The 18097-nt window shown below is 37.9% G+C and overlaps 1 long non-coding RNA gene across 1 annotated transcript; it reads left to right on the top strand.

Annotated features, from left to right (window-relative positions):
- Window positions 1-695: 695 nt before the first annotated feature.
- LOC114258268 (uncharacterized) lies at window positions 696-17078 on the top strand. Its single transcript, XR_014341530.1, has 6 exons — window positions 696-877; window positions 2334-2384; window positions 3597-3648; window positions 4842-4900; window positions 8315-8360; window positions 16625-17078. It is a non-coding gene; the product is annotated as an uncharacterized LOC114258268 (long non-coding RNA).
- Window positions 17079-18097: the final 1019 nt, after the last annotated feature.

The raw sequence follows: 18097 nt of genomic DNA, 5'->3' as shown, positions 1-18097 counted from the left end.
AGTACCCCTACTTGCAATTATAGACACGTCACATTTGAGGTCTGTAACGTGTTTTATCAAATTTTTTTTCTTTTTTACTATTTTGTGTATTTTCTGCTGCTTTCACCTCTTAGTTGATTTGTCAAACTCGTTTATTTTGAATATATATTTATATATTTAATATTTTATTTATTTATTTATTTATATGGGTTGGCGGCAGCAATATTGCTACCCTGCTATATTTCTTTGTTTCTCTCTCTCTATATATATACTAATGGATACCACTTTTCCAATCTAAAAAACAAATGAATGCTGACACTATTATCACTTTTTTATTTTTGTGTTTGGTTGGTTTTCAAAACCTATTTTCAAAATTAGATTGGTCAAAAAAAAAAGCAACATAAAACTCAAATATTTTTTACATCAAAGGCATTGACTCTTGCACCGACCTATGAAGCACGGATATTTCGAAATGGCCTCCGCACGCGTATCGGATACGTATTGAATACGTGTCCGATATATCGGGATACGTATCAGATATAACAAAAAAATATTTCAATTTTTTTTAATTTTTTTTTTTAATTTTGGATACGTTTGGAATACGCGAGGATACTTTCGGGATACAGTTAGAATATTTTTGGGATACGATGGGATAAAAAAATAATTTTACAAACTTATAATTGGGGGGCAAAGTGTAAAATAACAAAAATAATGTAAAATAAAACAAAGAAATCAACCATGCCCTAGCTCTAAGGGTCGCGAACAGCAAACAGCAAGCAGCAAGAGGAGGAGTCTCTATCTTCTCTATCGCAAGCTTTGCAAACAGCAAGGAGGAGTCGTCGATCAAGCTTCGCGAACAGCAAGCAGCAAGGAAAAGGAGGAGTTGTCGTCGATCAAGGTTTGTCCCTCTCCCTCTCGCTCGCTCTCTGTCCCTCTCGCTCGATCTCACTCACTCTCTCTGTCTCTCCCTCTCGCTCAATCTCATATTCATATGTCTGCCGCATATACATCGATCTGTTTGCTGGTTTATATATATAATGAAGGGAAACATATAGCTTTATATTCTGATTTATTGCTTTTTTGTTATTTAGAGCATGTTTAGGAATTGATTATTTTAATTAATTTTTTTATTTTTTCTGAGAAGATATATAAAAAAATAAGAAGAGTTTTCATTTTGATTATTTTAATTAAAAAGTTACCTGCCAAACAATGCCTTAAATTACAATGATTTTGGGACTCACATGAGAGAGAGAGAGAGAGAGAGGGGGGGGGGGGGGTTGGAGGGTTTTCTGATTGGATTCAAGTTGCCATTCAACTTGTGAGAATAATTTAGGTTTGATGGACTAATTTTGGGGTTGATTTTAATTATTTAAATTGTTGTCTTTTAAGAATTGTTAAGTAATATATTTATGAAAAAATTTAAGATGATCAAATATCGGTAGGAAAATGGACAATAAATATAATTTTCAAAATAACCATTTATTTTTTGTAATAAAAATGTAATTCAAACATATAGTTACCCATTTCCAATTATTTTAATTTTTTATATGACTATTCTAATCAACGAATCATAAAAAATGAATAATTTAAATTACCGAAATCAATTTCAAAATAAATTTATCAAACTTAAATTATTCTCTCAAATTAGATAGCAAATTTGTGAGAATTCAAAACCATAAGTTTTCAGTGAGTTTCTTGGTCTTTGACTTTGATTCACCTTCTGTTGGAGTAAAGTTAGTTATCATTGATGACTTAAAAAAAGTATATTTGCTGAAATTTTTATTTAAGAATGGTTTTTTGGCTTCAGCTAAGGTCCTGTGATGTGATATTCATTGATGAAGGGAAACAAGTTGAACCTATTGACATTGAAGACTCTTAACTTTATAGGAATTTTTTTTTTTTTATCAAGTTATCTTTTGCTTTAGGTTTTATTTTTATGCATAGTACATTACTAAAAATTGTAAAAATAATATTTTTTACGAACGTATCCCCACCGTACCCGTATCCTAATTTTTCAAATTTTGCTGTATTGCCGTGTCCGTATCCCGTATTTGTATCCGTGCTTCCTAGGCACCGACAGATTATAAACCTGAAATAGGTACCCAAACCTGAATTGTTTTGCTAGGTATGTTTTTATTTATACAGGGGAGAGAGAGAGAGAAGAGTGGAGAGGGTGTGGTGTGATGGGGGATTCAAACCCTAGAAGAAGTGTGAGATGTCCACACTGTGCAGGTCCTCTCGCAAAGGAGATGGTAACCACTGAGGCTGAGCTAAGCTTTTACGCACCTCTTTCTTTCTATTATTATAATTTTAATTATTTTGTGAAATCTGGTGCATCTTCTACTTAACTGCAGGAAACAAGTGACTGGACTCTTCCTCCCCTCATTAGGGATAGCTTTTCTATGGTAATTATTTTCTTAACCCATCTTATATTTCATTACTTGCCATTGCTTGCACTTGATGCATCATGTGCATATCATCACCTACTTAATTCATTTTTGAATTCTAAATCAAACCAAAGTAAAAGTAACAAATAGTAAACCTGTCTTTAGATTCACTTAAATTTCGAAGTGAATGGGAATTTGGACCAAAATCTTCAATTTATCCTTTCTTCTATTCCATCTGGAGAATTCTTCGTCGTAGAAATTGTTTCAATATGTATGAATATAGAGTTTGTGTTAATCGTGAGATTTTTGCAACATGGTTGAGGAACATTGGAAACTCTAAGGGAGTTATCTGTTGAAGGTGAAGTTTTGGAGTGAATTGAGGATTTTATATATTTACCCATTTAGTAAAGTGTATGTCTGTCAATATGTGTCATGTTTTTTTTTGTTGGAAACAAAAAAAGTGTTACACAACTCCAATAAAGTGTTCACACCAAATTGGGTATTCACTTTGCAATTTAATAATAATAATTTAGATAATATAGTATTGACGATAAAGGCGCACACACACACATATGGGCTAATGTTTGTTTGTGTGTGTGTGTGGAGAAAATTGTATATTTGCTTAATTTAGTGCAATTTTCTTGAACTTTGCATATTTAATTAGTTTGTTGGGTTATTGAGATGTGATTTGATAATATTTCACTAAATATTCTTCAAAATTTTACTTTTGTTCGTCTTATGTTACAATCCTAAAGTTATTCTAAGTCAGTTAACAATGAGGTTGGCCATGTGAGTATATGCTGTCAGACATCCTCTTATTGCAAGTTGGTTTTCAAGGGTGAGTTTTACCCAAGGGTGTATCATTCGGTATTAGAACTAGTCACCATGTGGATTATGAGATTAGACACAACCTATGTGAGTACGGGATTGAATGGGCCACTGCTTTACGGTCTGTGCTGCGGAGTGAGTAACCTATGGGCCAGATTAAAACATCTTATTATTGTGTGTAGGTATAGTACTATCGTGTTGAATATTGAAAAGTGAGGAAGTCTACAAAAGGGAAAGGAAAATGGCTATTGTTAATTAAGTGTCAATAGAGTGGGCTGTCATGTATGTCAGTTGTGGAGTGTGGTGGTATGTTACGATCCTAACTATTTTATCCCTTTATTTTGCCTTCATGTTTACTTTCTTCTTTCTTTTGTTATGTCTTTACTATTTCTTTTCATGTAGATTGGTTCTGCTGTTGGTTGTACAACAAGTGCATTCTATGGATTCAACCATGGTATGTCATTTTATCTTTATTTTCTACTCTTGTGTTCGTCAACTCTTCAGTCTGTTCTATGACCTTGAAATAGTTATGTCATTCCTTCAGCTTTTAGTTCATAGTAATACGTTGTTAGCTGTGCATGAGTTACAACTTATTTCATTGGGTTCCTTATATTGCTACTCTATATGTTATTTGAAGTAGGTATTTTTGTCATTATATGACTTATGGTCCCAGTTATTTTGTTGTAAACCAATGGTTTCAAAATGGTTTAATTTAGTAAAAGCATGAAATTTAACATCTTAAAAGATTAGTATGCCAATGCACGTTAACTTTTGTGTGTGCGCGTGCAAGCGTGTGTGCGTGTGATGTTATTACCACAAAAAGAGATATTACAATTGCTTTCATTACACCTCCCCAATGGGTACACATCTTCGGGGAGATACCCACATGCCTAGCCTAAAACATGCAAGTACCCTTATAGTCAAATAGAATAGGCAAAGCACACAAATACACATCGGAGCCATAAGCACCCACTGGTGATATAGTTAATGCTTGTTGGCAGTTGAATTAGCTATACAAATTGGGGAACTAACACGTAGTTTGCTATCAAAGAAGATGATCCACTTTTTTGTTAGATTTGACTTCTTCATTCTTGTATTCATTACTTTTCTTAAGGTTCAAACCTTGAACTTCGTCTCGATTTTTCCAGGAACAAAGATGCATTTGCTAAAGTATTATAGTTGCATTTATATATATATTTTTTGTATCATATCTTATGCTTCTAGGTTTAAATTAGAATGAAGTAGCCACTAAAACATTTTTTTTATTACAACGACAAGAAAAAGTGTAGAGTTCAATGTTGTAAACTGATGGTATTTTAATGTGGCATGACACAATAAAAGGAAGTTTTGCATTAACCATAATCTACATGTGGCTTTGATACTTCAGTAAACAAATGGTATTCTAATGATATAATTCCTGTTCCATTGTTACTGCTAATCTTATTTTTCTTCTCTTTTTTTCCTCTTTGCATAATATAGCACTCTGAAATTACTTTCCTGAGCAATACCATATGTTGATTTTCTCAATCACTGAAATTGTTATTGTTAGTGATAAACTTTTGACAAAGAGTACATACACTTCTTTTACAATTGTCTTCTTTCCCTCCATGTATTTTGTTATTTATTTTTATCAAATTACCTCTACAGTGATGCCAATCGTTCAGAGGTGGGTTAAAGGACCTATCTGGTTGCATTTCCTCATCGGTGTAAGTGTCAACTTCAGTTTCGATTCCCCATTTGCTTGAGCTTTGATTTTTACTTGCAATTTTAGTTCCTTGTATAGCTTAAACATGTCATTCAATAGGCTCGTTTGGTAGAGCTGTGGGAAAGTGATTATAGATTATAGGTTAACAGATTATAACTGTTAACCTGTTTGGTACAACTGTGAGATTATAGATTTAATCAGTATAGTAGTATTTGGTTAAATAAGCTGTAAAATAACTTTTTGTTGTGTAGTGTCATTTTTGCCCTTTTTTTCTCTTCCTTTATTTTATTTTTTTATTTTTTCTTCTCTTCTTTTCTTTTCTTAATTGTTTTTTATTCTTTTCTTTCCTTTTTTTTTTTTCATTTCTGCTCTTATTTTTTTTTTCTTCATTTTATTTTATTTTCCTTAGTTTATAGTTTATTTTTTCAAATTAGAAATGGTGCATGTATAGTGAGATTGATCATGAGAAAATTTTGAAAAATGTTGAAATACCAATTAATTGATATTTTTTTAATTTATTAAAAATTAAAAATTATTTCAAATACCAATTTAATTTTCAATTTATTTTTTCAAATTAGAAGTCAGTTAATTGATATTTTATCATCCACAATCACGACAGCTGAAATGCCATGATCAATCTCAACAAACACATTTGGATTAATCGAAGAAAAAAGAATCACAAATGTGTTTGGATGGATGGATAGATAAAACTGAAATCTGGGAACACATCATAATCAAGTCCAAGCTAGCCTCTTGACTACAGCAGCCATATACTTGCCCTAATGCTCTGCAAGTGCCAGCTCTGTGTCAGTTGGTTCTCTTGTGCCATCACCGGAAAAAACTCCAGCACCATATAGGGACCCACCCGAATGGAATCCATCTTGAACATACCAGCTCAGTTTCAGTTACTTTGTGATTTCGCCAAAAAAACTCTTCAGATCGGAGTCTTTAACTCTCTTCTCTCTCTCTGTCAAACTGTTTTTGTTATCTATGATGGAAAACAAGACTGAAAACCGGTGAGAAAACGAATCGTTGTCACTGTGTGAGTTGAAAAATGGTGTAAGATTCGGAGGAACCTTCGTTGGTCAAGAGCGCTCGATCCGATCTTCAAGTTTCGCGATCCCAAAAAGGAGAAGAAAATGAAAAGATGACTATCATCGCCGGAAATCGCCCATCTCGCCGGAAATCTCCGTCGGAAATCGCCTCTGTCTCTCTCTCTCAATTGAACAATGAATAGTGTTTTACAAAATGAGATTTATATAAATGGGTTTTTGGTAATAGTTGGGCATTGACGAGGGAATTTAAGTAATTTTAATCCCCCTTACCAGCTGCCTGCTTAAATTGATTTTTCTAAGCATCCCAATAGCTGCTTTGAAAAATAAGCTGAAAATAGCTTAACATAACCTATAAGTTGTTTTGATAAGCTGTGCCCAACACTTTAAAATAGCTTAATATAAGCTAAAAGTTGTTATAAGCTGCTTATAAGCTGTGCCAAACAGGCCCATTCAATTTGTATAGAAGAATTTGTTGTGTGGTTAGAATTTGTAAAGATGTCGCGTCCACAATCTTGCTCTAGGTAGCACGGAAGCTCTTAGCATTACATATTACTGTCCAATTCAGTTTGGATGCTAGCACCTAAAGGGCAAGCATCGGCATGTGTTTGACACACTTACGGTTGTCCATATCGTGTCGTATTCATAACCCATGTTGTTATTTATGCTTGTTAGATATTGTTGTAACATAGACCTAAAAACATGTGTCACACGATTCGGTTTGATACACTAAACAACCGATTTGTATCTAAGGGTGAATCGACAATAAGCATAAATTGCATCATAATTGTATGATTCATGATACGTATTACACGATTTAGTTCGATACACCAATACCAATCAATTGGTTCAACTTTATCCACATGTTTCTACTTGCACAAGAAATATTTGGGAGGCATCAAGCAAGAGGTTATAAAAAGTGGTGATTTGAGTAGTTTGGATCATTTGAGATGAGTATTTGGATTACTTGAGTTGTAAAATTTATTATTGGCGTTTTCCTCTTCGATGAATTGAAGACTTCTTTTTTTTTTCTTCTCATTTTTTTGAAAGGTCTCTTTTTAACACGAGTTTCAATTCTAGCATTTGTGTTTTGCACAAAAACTGAAGTCTATGTATACCCTGTATAAAAAAGAAACCAACTATATTCTATTAAATTTATCTCACTATTGTGATTTGAAATTTTTTTTATCTTTCTTTTTTGACGGACCTTGGATTCTTGTCTCCATTGATTCATAACAGTACATGTATTTATGGATTGTCATTAATTGTAATGCATAATAAAAAAATGTAATATAGGATCATAGATTATACTGATCCTTGAACCTACATCACTTAGAGGCAAGCATGTTATTGCCTATTGCACCATGTGATCATCATTCAAAACAAACTTTTCATTGATTTTTGTCTAAAATTTTCATATTTATAATATATCTTTAATATCTAATTGTTTAAATATTTTTTAATGTATTTTAGAAATTATAACCAAATAATTACGATTCATGATTTGGAAAAATGTAATTTTGATTCATGATTCAATTCTTGATTTGATAACTGTGTTGGGATGTTGTCTCTTCACCAACATGTCAGTACTTGTGGTGTTAAGCTTATTAAATGTTCATTTATAACTGATTTTATTTCTTCATTTTTGTTTTAGGTGAGGGTCTTCCTTTTTTTTCAAAAATATTTTAGATTATATCTTTCTCCTCAAGAGTTTTAAGATTTCTCATGATCTCTATCCTCTTCCACGAAGTCCAACATTGTCTACCCCAATTGCAAGATTGCTTGTTTCGGGTGATGCTTCCCCCACCTCCTCTTTCACTACCCCAAAATTTCTGACACTGGCTCAATAGTATGTTTCATTTATCTACTTTCCCAATTACCACATATTCTACTCTATGATCTAGGTAAGCCTATCTTGGCAATGCTATCATAACATATCTTCAAGTATTTAAATACCTTGTCCAGTATGCACCTCTGGGTGAAGTGAAGTAATATAAGAAATGATGCAAGGTAGATTAACTGTGTTGCACACTTTTAGAAACATAGGAAGTTGAGCTCATTAAAATTCAGTTAGGTTAAAAATCTTATGTTATTCGCATTATGTGGCAATGCTTGATGAAGTTATACATGGAACTAATAGTTTTGTTATTTTATTTTTTATTATTTATTTATTTATTTATTTTTTCGGTCTTCATAAAAACATCTAGAGTCTTAATGGTTATATCCATAACCCTCTCTCTCATAAGTGTGGGTTTTTGTAATGTGTGAGAGATGGCATTGGGTACAGACACGGGGGCTGTGGATTCATATTTTGTACCTTTTTTTGTTGGTGACTTTGTTGCCGTTTCTTTCACTGGGTGCAGGCTCCACCTGTGATAGTCTTCTCTTCAGCTTGTGCAGGGTTGACAGGTAAGAGTTTTCTCCATAAAAAATTATTTTCAGCTGTATATCTATTCGGTTTTATGAATTGTTTTCTTACCTTCATTAATGTTGTTGGAGAAACTAAAATTATATTGAATGAATTCCTCATAGATGAAATATACATTCATAATCTAGCCCGTTCCTCAAGCTTAAGAGCTACGAGGATACCGCCTTTCAAGGCACTCTGAAACCGGCAAGTTTTGCCTTCCTTGTCAGTTAAGTGTTCGGCCTATTGATTGACACTGGCACGACTGGAATAATAGTCCCACTATGGTTGGACCCTGACGGCTGTTTCGGTTCGACGCTTTGATCCCAGTCGTGGAAGGTCCCAGGTATGAGGATCGGACGGGGAAGTAGAAGGGAGGTCGGTCTCTCGATCCCGGTTTCGTGTCCTGAGTAATGAAAAAAAGTTTATGAGGTTATAAGTCTGACTTAGAGGACTCTGAATATGTGGAGTAGTGAGCTGATCCACCTTACAGAACTGGTACACTGGTACATAGATAGATGGAAAGCCATGTCTACTTTAAATAAAAGCTTGGTTCCTCAAACACGGGAATTTGCCTCACACGGCGATTTCCCTTCTCTTTAAGGCACTTCAACAGGAACAAGTCAGTTCCTGCATACATTCGAAAGTTCCACCTAACGTATCATACCGCTTTTGCCGATACCGGGCTTCAATGGTCTTTTTTTCATCCGCGGATGGGAAGGCGCGTTTAGTCTCGCTCAATAGTGCCCCAACCGGTTTATGAACCCCTTTCCCTCACCCAATCTCATGAGAAGCAAGCCCAGCAGGCCCTGCTTTAACCTGTCCCCAGACAGCCAGCCCTCACCAGGCTGCTGGCATTGCTAAATGCTCCGCCACGAAGCAAGCTCTCCCGAATACGACAGATGCGGAAGTGGCTAAAGAAGTCGGAAGAAGAAAGTAGTTGGGCAACTGTATACACGAGCCTCTTTCCTTGTACTGTAAGTCGAGCTAAGGTGCCCCAAGCTCCGGGTTGCTCTATTACTAAACTAAAAGGTAGTCAAAGAAAGAGGTTCTCGTCCTGCCCTCCAAAGCACGAAGCATATACTTCCCGTCCCAGGTAGCTTGTCTCCTATAGGACAAGCAGCAGCCGGTTAGCTCCCTAAAAGCAGGCTTAACTTCTATAGACTCTCTCTTGGTGCCTCTTTCTCCTGAGCTAGGGTAAACCCTATAAGTGACCTTTATAAACCCAATAAGTGAGGTCTTTCCAGACCTTCTCCACCTCCCTTTTTCTTTTTTTCCATGCTTTCCGTTGGTCAACAACCAAAAAAAAAAAAGTTCTCTATAGTTCTTCACTACTCGTACAGGCTTGACGGAGTTAAGCTGTCTGGAGGGAATTTTTGTTTCTCAATCAAGAATGCCTAATCTGGATAAATTTACTTATTTCACACTATTCTTCTGGTCATGCCTTTTCCTCTTTACTTTCTATATTCCCATATGCAATGATGGAGATGGAGTACTTGGGATCAGCAGAATTCTAAAACTACGGAACCAACTGGTTTCACACCGGGAGAACAACATCCGGAGCAACGACCCCAAGAGTTTGGAAGATGTCTTGCTAAAAGGTTTTAGCACCGGTGTATCCTATATGTACTCCAGTTTATTCGAAGTATCCCAATGGTGTAACGCCGTCGACTTATTGGGAAAAAGGAGGAAAATCACTTTGATCTCTTGTTTCGGAGAAATAAGTGGCTCACGAGGAATGGAAAGAAACATATTCTATTTGATCTCGAAGTCCTCATATAGCACTTCTTCCAATCCTGAATGGGGGATCCCCTGTAGGAATGACATAATGCTAAGAACTGATGCTTCTACGCCGGAGAAGAGAGAGAGAAGACAACATACGAACATCAAGTGGAGCAAGGTGGCGTACTCTCCGAACCAAACAAGCACATAGAAGAACGATTTGAACCAGTATCAGCAACCAACCAATTGTGAGGGCTGGCCAAACAAGGAGCACAAAAGATCTAACACTCTTGCTGTCGTTACAAGCCTAAGGGCGGAGGGTGGGACATTGATCCAAAGCTCGAGTACGGTACGAAGCCCTTCCTCCATGAAAGGCTCGGGCAGAAGGTAGAAAGGCTAAGACAAAGCCGCTTCCTAAGTCACTCAGGTATGGCTTTGGTTAAGTAAAAATACCCCCTCTTCACCAGTAGCCAAGGTAGGCGCGTGAGCTCTTTAACGCTTTGGCACGGAAGGGGGTTAGGTTGGCTCCTGGGTGAAGTTGGGGTACGCCTTATGCCTTGTGTCGAGTGATGAAGAACTATCAAAAGCAGTCACAAATGAAGAGGTTGAAAGCTCGATCTTTCTCAATAACACATGATACGAAGGGGATGTGGGCTAGTAAGGAAAGGTAGAAATCCTGCTATTTAATGTGGAAATCATCCTCTTATATAATCATATAGTAGAGTATCGCCCAATGAAAGAAACGTCTGACCAATCTCTCTAATGAAAAATCGATTTGACAGACCTTCAGGGCGGGGCATCAAAAACGTTGATTTCAACTGGCATAGTTGCATAGTCCCTCAACATCGTATGAGACTTCAAGGGCCTCCTTCCTGCTCACCCTTCTTTGTTTATTGCGGCAATCGCTTCTTTTGGAGCAACCCTCTTTCCTCGACGAATGATCATTTTGAAGCAACTCCACGAAAGGCATTCGAATTTCATCCATAACAACTGGATTTCTCCAATTTGATCGTGATGCTGGGCCTCCATCGAGTGGAAAGCAATTTCGGCTAAAGAAAGGCTCTTTCTCAAACCTGATGCGAACTCAATAGATTGGCTTCGCTTTGTTAAGTCAAAATCTGGGGTTTCATAGTTCGATGCAGGGCTCCAATACCGGATTCCTGTATCCCGATAGCTAGGGGTTTCTTCCTATCCGCCTAAAGGGAGAAGGCGGCTTTGCTATCCATCCTACTATACCATCGAAGGGCGGCAGGCAAAGCTGCAAGGAGATAGTGCGGCTTTCTTTGTTCTCATGGCAGAGTGAGGGGCGCTATCCATCCGCCAATAGAGCCGGCTTTTAGTGAAGATCCGCTCATATGCTGCATGAGGGGCGGCAAAAGACGGCTTTGCTCATGAGTTAGCGGTCAAGCGGAAAAGGACCTGCTGGCTTCTTTTCTTTCTGGAGCAGAGCTGCCTTGCTCGTAGCCCCTATTGATATAAAAGGGGATGAAGGGTGAAAGAAAAATAAGAAGCAAGTCTTGAGGGAGTAAAGAGCCACCGTTAGGTGGTTCTGCGCCAAGTGCGACCGATTGTCCTTCCTTTATAGGTTGAACTACCGTAACTCCACTCAACCAACAAAGTAAATTCTATACTCAAAGTTGAGTTACCGTACAAACTCAATATCTATAAAAACTAAGGGGGAAGAGTTTTTACTGAAGCCGAAAGGTATCCTAAAGGAATGGTAGCACCACAATCCACCCAGACGCGGCCATCATAAATGGTTCGTGCGACGGCGGCGGAAGCAGGTTCTGGATAATCCATTCAATCTTCTTCTTTTCTTTCTCTTTTTTCTCTTTTTCTTAATTTTCCTCTTCCCATGGAACTCCCTCTTGAAACATTTCCAGAAACTCGAGTCTTATTTCCTCTTCTTCCGGCAGCATTTCTCCTTTGAGCGGCATTTCCTCTTCTTCTTTTGGTGGAGCTTCCTCTCTAGGTTCTTCTTGCAGCCTTATCCTTTTTCAAAATTCTTCTTCCCTTAGGATCGCCTTTGGAAGCCGGAACGTAGGGCACCAAAAAAAGAAAAAGGGAGGTGGAGAAGGTTTGGAAAGACCTCACTTTCCAACCAGGCCTTACTATAAGCAACCTCACAGATCCAACTCAATCTTTTACACCGATGTATCGTACTCTCTCGACCAGGTCATCATAAGAAAAGACTGCTAAATCTTTCCAAAGTGAGAGAAGGAGGGAAGGCGCGCTACAACTAACATAACAGCCAGTTGAAAAACTAGCTAGGCTAGCGCGCAATGGCTTTCTCTGATAGGGGCTCGCTTCTTCAAGCTCCGCCCAACCTATACAAGGTGCTGCTCGCTTTCTCTCAGCCACTAGTGACTTATGTAGTGGTCGGCATTCCTACGTGCTCCTCCTTGCCCCCCTACTTAAGAATCCAAAGGTAACCTTTGGATGTTGTCGTGACGCTTTGGTTACGAAGGTTACCGGGGTCTAGGTTTATGGATGGATTCAGTCAGCGAAAGTCCCTCCAACTCAATCAATATCAACAAGATGTCGTGACCAGTTAGGCTTGGTTGATTTTGTCAGAAAAGAAAGTTTCGGGGGTTCATTGATTAGTACACCTCCGGTGCTGGTAAGGTCGGGACCGTGGTCGTCCGTCTTCGGTTTGCCGGCCGATAAGATCTCTGTTGGTTCAAGATAAACTTAATCCGTTGTTTCGTCGGCTGATGCTGCGGAGCTTTACTCGGCTTTTGAGTAAAACCACTTCTTTGGCTGAAATAAATAATGTTTCACAGAAGGGGGTGTTGACCTATTCGACTTCGTTTCATCAGTTCTCATACTTATGAGATGAAGGCTCCTGGCGCAAACTGAGGGCAGGGAAGGATGCTATTTCATTCTCTTAGATCAAGGAAGACTCCAAAGGAGCTCTTTCATTGAAGTGTCTGCCGCCCGGCTTGGTTACCCCAATCCTTAAATATTTTCGTGCCATGATCTTCTCATTCCTTGTAACAACAATCCGACATCTAAACCCCACAGGGACTACTCCTTGCTCTTTGCTTTATTGTTGGATGGGGAAGAACAAGACTGTCTATGGGCAGCGAAACCTACGATTGAGGGTCTTTAAGTTTTGAAGCATACAAGATGAAAAGAGAGTCGTTTTGGTTTCTTATCAAATCGGTCTTAAAAGAGTCGCTTTTTCAGACCCAAAATAAACGCTTTAATGCGGTAAGCCCCTACTCCTAAGCCTCCACCACGAACAGCGGAGTGTCCTTCTCCTACTGCTACTAGTCCTAGCAAAGAGCGGCAACTCCCTATTTATAGCATATATCGCAGTGGTAAAGATGAGCTGGGTCAGTAATTGGCGAGACGTGGCATGTGAGTACAGGAAGTCGCATAGGATTCAGTGCTAGATATGTATTTGAATTACCCACTATCGCCCAATTTCCTGCTTGGAATGGGGGTGACTTCCCAGCCTAGAACTCTTTCAGACAGAGTGGCGGGATGGATAGTAGCATTGATCAAGGGGGCTGCCGGAGCCTGGATGGTTGCAACTTGGACTGTTTGGGCGAGGGCCCATTGCATGACATCATCTGGGATGTGGTCGTACTCAAACACTTCTTTTAGCTCTGTATAGCTTAGGTATCAGTGCATTAGCGCTTCAGTCTTCTATTCCAGTTAAGCAAGTCGGATGTCTCCTAGCCAGCCTGCTCTGTCTCTTATCATCAAATCGGCTGTTGAAAGATCGGCTGCTCGAGTGAAAGTAGGAATGCCGGTTCTTGGTAGGATTCTATAAAGCCTCCTTCTGCTTTTTAGACGAGAAAAGCAATCCAATCAGTGCGGTCAGTCCAGTCAAGTCCTTGACTTCGGTCGTAGGTTGAAAGTCAAGAAGTAGCTGCTCTCCTAGATGCACGAATAAGGATATAGATCTTATCAAATCGGTCTTAAAAGAGTCGCTTTTTCAGACCCAAAATAAACGCTTTAATGCGGTAAGCCCCTACTCCTAAGCCTCCACCACGAACAGCGGAGTGTCCTTCTCCTACTGCTACTAGTCCTAGCAAAGAGCGGTAATGCCCCATCTATTCTAGCAAACCAAGGGAGACCCAAGCAGCAAGAACAAGAGGGGATCTTGCCGATTCTGATTAACTTGCGAAAAACAGGGAAAACTAAATCGCATCTTCCTCTTATCTTAACGGCTCAATAAGCATAAGCCTTTTCTATTAGTCCCACAGCTCCTTACAGAACACTTGCTACCGTGGCCTAAATGCTACGCACCTTCTACGAGGATATCCGGGAACGTGCTACTTTATAATATAAAAGACCGGGATTTGGGGCAAAGGAGTAAATACACTTGTCCCCTTCCTTGCTTCCCCTTCTTTACAGGTTCTATATGAATCTTTTATCAGTTTGTGGTACATTTTATGTATTATGTAGAGTATCTTGTCCTGTATATTTTAGAATTGCCATATTATAAACTAATAACCCAGGATAACACATCTTAAGAGTAAAATAGATGAATGTAAATTTATGTATTGTTCCACAAATAGGAATGGCAACGGGCCGAGCCGGGGCCGGGGATCGCACTCCCCGTCCCCGATCCTCGAAGGTGAAAAACTCCCCGTCCCCGTCCCCGCCCCCGATCCCCGACGGGGAACCCATCATTCCCCCCGCCCCCGCCCCCGCCCCCGCCCCCTAACGGGGATCGGGTTTCCCCGACCCCGAAATATACCCGGCCATTTTTTTTTTTTGTTCAACACACAACACAAGAACAAGAAAAATAAAAAATAATCTGTTTTCAACAACAATCATCATATGTAAAAAAAATCAGAAATTGAAGAGGAGAGGGCTGAAACGCAGATCTGAAGAAAAAAAAAAAAAAAAAAGTCTAAACACAAGAACAGAAAATAAAATTACTATGTGGCAATCCGTTTCATCATCAACAACAACAACAACAACAACAACAACAATAACAGATCTAAACTTACATAATAAAAAAATTAAAAAAATACGATTCGAGAGAGAAAGTAATAGGATTTGCACCAACAATAACAGATCTGTTCAATGGTGGATGTAAATCTAGAGAACAAAGAGTCAGATCTGAATATGACAGGATCTGAATAGAGAGAGAGAGGTCTTCACGATCTTTCCATTGATCAAGACGATCGAACGGACCACGGATGGCTTCACGGACGGACCACGGTTCACGATCTGTTTTGATCAGTGGTGGTGGTCGATGTGGATAATGTTGATGATGATGATAAGAAGTGAGAAAAATCTGAGTGAGATTTCAGTGAGGGATACAGAGATGAGAGACGCAGTGAGAAGAGAGAGATGAGTCAGTGAGTGAGAGACGAGAGAGAGAGACTGTGATGAGTTGGTGAGACTAAGAGAGAGAGAGAGAGAGAGAGAGAGAAAAGTAGAGTGAGATAAGGTATATTATATTATATTATATAAAGCATACTATATTATATATATATATATATAACACGTCGGGGACAGCCAGGCCGGGGTCGGGCCGGGGTCGGGGATTTGGCACTTACCACTGTCCCCGGCCCGAAATTAATCGGGGAATAATTTTTGAACACCGTCCCCGTCCCGTCGGGGGAATTTTTCGGGAAAAAACTGTATAAATCGGGATCGGGGGATCAGGTCTCCGTCGGGCCGGTTTCAAATTGCCATCCCTATCCACAAATGCGTTGTGAACATGCCAAAATTGGGTTTTTATAGAGCAGTGGTTATAGCTTTTGTTTCCCCCTAGCACTATTGGAGTGTGGTACATGGAGATATTGTGGTAGTTTATGGCATTTTCATGAATTAGGAGTGTTTGAGAAGATTTTGAAGGCCTCTTTCATTGTTGTAGTGCTCATGAACGTGGGTGCATGGGACATCTAGGATTATAGACCTATCAACCTTGTGGGTAGTCTATATAAACTTGTGGCCATAGTTTTGTTTTGGCTATTTGGATGAGGAAGGTCATTGGGAAGTTTAGTCTCAAAAATTCTTTTTTCTTTTGAGAACTCATGTTGGTGTCTCATTTGGTATTTGAGAACAACAACATATTTTTTTTTTGGTGGGGCCAAGGGGGAGAAGTTGAGATATGATGTGTCCTTATATTTTGCGGAGGTGTTTGGGTATGCATTAACTTGGCCTAGAGTGAGCTTATCGTTGTCTGGTTCTCATTTTGGGGGTATAAGATAGGTTCTCATTTTGGTCACGGTAGGCTGTGTCTGGGAGGGAAGAGCATACCTAAATCATGTAGTTTGCTCTGGGGCATTATTGGAAAACTAGGTGGAATTTATTTTTGCAGATACTGTGAAGTCATGTCTGTGTTGAGAACTACAATGTTCTGATCCCCAATGTTGGTCCATCATGGATATTGAGAATTAGTGAATTATGGCTCTCTGCTGCAGATAGGGATGCTTTTTGGACATGCGATTTTGTGGGTGTATATATAGAATATGATTGTTTCATTATGTGAAGCTTCTATTTTTATTTTTTTTGATAAATAAATTTCATTTTGTAAAGTTGATTTAAACCTTATTGGATGGGCATTTTGCAGGTGGTGCTGTTCCAGCACTTGCCCAACTTGCTTCTTCATCTTATCATTCAGCATTCTCGCCTCCGTCATTGCCATCTCCAACCTCACAGGATGATCAGATTCACAAATCCAGAAATTCCTCTCCTCTATAATTCTCTCTACAGTTGCATAAGTAGCAGAGCACTCTGGTGATGTCCGTTGTGGACCATGGACCTGAGCCATTCTCTATGCTTTGTGGATAGCCTCACAAGAAGCTTCTGCAATAAAATCCATGGCTGTTCTCCTTAGGCCCTCTAATATGTTCCGGCTACAGGCATGGTTCTTATGTATTATGTATGTGGCAGAGCTAGGGATGGTTCTCTATGTTTATATATAGATATATCTTTTATTGAGCATTATTCTTTATGAACTAGTAAGAAGTTTTGATGGCTCTGCTATTTTACTTCAGATTTATTTATGTTGTATATTTTGAAAATGCTCACTTGCCTAGTCTTCCTTTATCTACATGTACATGATACACTTGTTTGAAACACAATCTCATGTTCTAATTATATATATATATATATATATATTTTATATAAAAAAAGAATATCATTTTTCTTGTTTGCATAGGTGATTTTTACTCAAGGTTTTACCATATAAATGGTTCCAATTATCGAAATTGAATCTTGTAATGAGCCACCAACACACAACACAGTCCAGTTCACAAAACTAGAGGAAAATGAATAACTGGAATTTAGTAAGTGTTATCAAGTGAAGGGCTAACCTAGGACATACACGTCAAGTGCTAACCTGGAGGAATCGTGTTGTCTATTGAACAAATTTACCAGTTGGGTCTCAAGGAGGGCAATCATAGATTATAGGTAAGATTGTAAAAGCTGAGTCCAATTGAGTAATATGTTATTCAAATTTGATTTGAACATTTATTGAGTTTGTTTAAATTTTCGTTTGTTTATATAATGAGTCAATTTTAATTGAACTTTTAATGAGTCAAATATAGGTCCAGTTAGAGTAGTTTGAATTTTTTTTTTTTTTATATTTTTTTTTATAGTGTATATAAAAAGCCATAAATTGTTTAAATTTAATGAGTTAAAAATTTTGTTTAAGCTTGGTTTATTAGATAGGGCTGTAAATGAGTCAAACTGAGTTTTTGAGTGTTCAAATTTGTTTGTTTAAAAATTAATTGAGTTTGAACTCGGCTTGTTAAGTAATTTGAGAAAGTCAATTAATTATATAAAATGAGCTGAGTTCAAGCTTTAAAAAAAAAAGAACTTAAATTAATTTTATATAAAAAAGAAAATGTTATTAGCAAAATATAAAGTGATACTTATATTAATAATAAATTTTATTAATCAACTATACAAATTAACACAAAAATTAAACACAAATAGAAAAATAAAATAAATTAACTTGTATAACATTATTATAATTAGAAATAAGTAGAGGGGTATTAGAGCAATGGTAGAGGGCCCAAATTCTATGGCTCAAATGGCT

Source organism: Camellia sinensis, chromosome 10, assembly GCF_055761805.1.
Source record: "Camellia sinensis isolate YWXY chromosome 10, ASM5576180v1, whole genome shotgun sequence".
Taxonomy (NCBI): Eukaryota; Viridiplantae; Streptophyta; class Magnoliopsida; order Ericales; family Theaceae; genus Camellia; species Camellia sinensis.
The sequence above is the reverse complement of the archived record's forward strand: the minus strand, read 5'-3'. Positions and strand labels throughout refer to the sequence as shown.